Raw genomic sequence first — 3,359 nt, 5'->3', positions numbered from 1 at the left:
GGAAACAGGCGGGAGCAGCAAACAGCTGCGTCCAGCGAAGTCGCCTGCCACCGGAAGTCTCTGTCTCAATTTAATGTATCCACCAAATGTAACCTTTTTTTTCTTCTTCTATAAATCTAATATTTCCAAAGCGTCCACGTCACTTTACCCAGATATATGTCAGTTAAAGTCCTAATTTCAATGCTCTTTGTTCTTCAAAACTAAGTTCCACTAAGTAGTGTTAAATTTCTCCGTTATCTCACTTCACCTTTTAATCCTTATGTTAATTTTTCAAAGTCCTTCTTAATCACCCTTTGATGTCTCTGGCCGTTCTTTCTCTAGTTTCAATCTCTACTTCTTGCAGCTCTTAAATTCCAATCTTTCATGCTTTATAAACTTTACTGTGGGCTCTCTGTTTCTTCATGCTGTTCTTGTTCTGCTCTATCGCTCTCTTCTCCGCGCTATTCCAATTCAGTTGCTGCTGTGTCTCTCTCCTTATTGCTTTGCTTTTTCTGCGCCTTCTCTCAGCCAAATGTTCCTCACCTCCTTCAGGGGTTTTCCTCGTCTCCCATACGAAGCTGTCAGTTCTACTTTTCACTTCCCTCTCAGACTGTCGCCATCGCTCCAGGCCGGCCTTAGAGACCGGCTTCTTCTCCGCCAATTTTAAAAGTGCTGCTCCTGTCTGCTCGGGTGTTTGCATTCCACCCGGCTTCTCTGAAGCTTCCTCTTTAGTTTACCAATCTCTCCAGGATCGGCAAAGCCCTTTCTGGGCTCTTAGCGAAGATTTTTCGGGATTTAGGAACAGAGAACTGTTCCTTCACCTGCTCCACGATGATGTCACAGCCGGAAGTCTCAGCTAAATGGATTTTCATGTGTTAATCTTATATGTCACAAGATTTTAATGCTTTCAGCATGGTAATGCTTCCATCTACTTAGAGTCTATGAGTAAGTGGGATATCAATTATTATAAGAAACAAATATTTCATGTGGTAAAATATATTTTGAGCCTTTTTTCTTCCCTTTTTCTAGGTTTTTCTCCCAAAAGCTAGTAATTTTGTAATCTTTTTGATATAGTTGAAATAAAAATCCAGAATGAATAATGTATTTTGTATTGCTACAATATTGAGAATTTCTTCTGTTTTCAATAAGTTTTTGGCTCTATTATTTCTTCTAAACAGGAAACCTTTTATACTCCATTCCCTATAATTCAGCAGCTTGTAACTCAGTTTTCAAGGAAAATAAATGCTGCTTTTCAGTTTTATGCATTAAAAATACCTGTATGAGCAAATCAAATTATATATATATAGCATTTTATAAAACAACAAAGAGCTTCCAACATTAGACAAACAATTATGGTATTTATAAAATGGTCAATTTTTATTGCTCTAGTTTAGACTACATGTATGTTCATTTATATGTTTCTCCTTTATTTCCAGAATATTGAGAATAAAACATATTCCAAATGTTGCTAAATGCACTTCAGGTTGTTCTATTACCAATATTAAATTAATATTAATAGTTTTTGCTTTTATGGTTAAAAACTGAATGCTAGAATGGGTAATAGATCCAATTTTGAAATAAAGTTCTATAATTTTGGATGGCTTTGTAGAATGGAACACTCTTCTCTGAAGAATAATGCTATTAAATAAATATTAGTAGGTAAGAACAAAGGAGATTGAAAGCATCTTTCATTTCATTTCTCATAAGAAAAGATTCAGTTCATCGTTCTATTATAGTCTTGAGAAATATGTTTTTTAGACCTCTTTATGATTAGCGATCAATAAATCTCAAGACTGTATGAGAACAATGTAGGAACACATGAAGGATGGATCTATCAACATCAGTAAACTATAGAGATTTTATTCAATTTCTCAAATAAAAGGGAAACTTTTAAACATGACTCTAAAAAAATAGGTTGAAATAGCAAAGTAAGTGATATACTATAACTAACAAGTGGCTATCTAGGATGCTTCACTTGGTCTCTGACTTGTCTCATTGTAGGATTCTGTTAAAAGTCTTTTATTTTCTTGTCCTTGGTGAATCCAAAAAGATGTTGAAAATCTAAAGAGATGCCACATTGAAAATTTTTCCTAGTCTACTTGAGACCATTTGGTCTAGCACTGAATAGTTGCAGAAATGCATATCCTATCATTAATGATAAAGGATTTTAGAATGGTGGGGTCAAATTTGAGCTACAAATATTGTCTTCTCTCAGTAATTTTAGAATTGCTAAAGTTCATGTGTGCTTTCCACAAGCCCAAATCTTGAAGCACGCCAAGTATTTAAAATTCCTCACTTGCTCTATCTCTTGTCCCTATTTTATCCAAGTCAGCTTGTATATCTGGGGATGGCAAAAATAATCACTTTCAAGGGGTATAATCAGTACTGGAATGCACAGCATTATTGTAAGCAACCTCAGCAAAAGGCAACCATTCAGTCTAGTTGTCCTGTTGATAGTTGATAAAACATCTTAGATACTGTTCTAGAGTTGAGTTCAATTTTTCTGTCCCCCCATTCCTTTGAGGATGATGACTAGATGATAACCCTTGACTAGAAGTCAAGAGGTCCAAAAAGATTCTTCAGAACTTGGAGGTGAATTAACCCCCCTGTCCAAATTATGCATTGTGGGGCACCGTGAAATCGGTAGATGTGCTACACAAAAAGTTTAGCCAGCATTTTGGCTGTTGGGGTCTTTAGGCACGGAATAAAATGGGCCTGCCTGGAGAACAGGTCCGTAACCACCCAAATGACTGTATTTCCCACACTTTCAGGCAGCTCCATAATAAAGTCCATAACAATCTCTCTCCAGGGTGCTGAAGGGCTCGCTACTGGCTGCAACAGTCCTGGGGCTTTTCCTTGCCTCCACTTAGCTGCAGTGCACGTGGAGCAGCTAGCTACGTAGCTTTCTATGTCCTTTTTCAAAGAAGGTCACCAAAATTTTAAGCAGATGTAGGGTTTTGATGAACTCAAAATGTCTCACAATTTTCGAATCATGCCCAACTTGCATTATTCTCAGCCTTAGAGCTGCTGGAATGTATATTTTCTCCCCGACCCAGGCCAGATTGTCTTTTATCAGACACAAGTTCTTATGACCACTCATCGGCTTCCAGAGCTTTCTTGAACTCCTGGAGCACCGTTGGGTCTATGGGCACCTTCACCTTTGTTTGTGCTTGAGTAGTGACAGGTGCTGTTAACTGTTTGGGAGTTAGGAACGGTTTAGTTATTTCCGATTTAGCACTATTGTATTGCGGCATCCTAGACAGAGGAGCTGCCTTAAAATTCTTTCCCCCAGGGAGGTAATGAATTGTAAAATCGAATTGGTGGAAATGCCGAGATCACCGTGCTTGTTTAGGGGACAGCTTCCTAGGAGTTTTCATAGC

The sequence above is a fragment of the Protobothrops mucrosquamatus genome, unplaced genomic scaffold (genome assembly GCF_001527695.2).
Source record: "Protobothrops mucrosquamatus isolate PMUCROS unplaced genomic scaffold, P.Mucros_1.0 scaffold_198, whole genome shotgun sequence".
NCBI classification, from domain to species: domain Eukaryota; kingdom Metazoa; phylum Chordata; class Lepidosauria; order Squamata; family Viperidae; genus Protobothrops; species Protobothrops mucrosquamatus.
Note: the sequence above shows the minus strand (reverse complement) of the source record.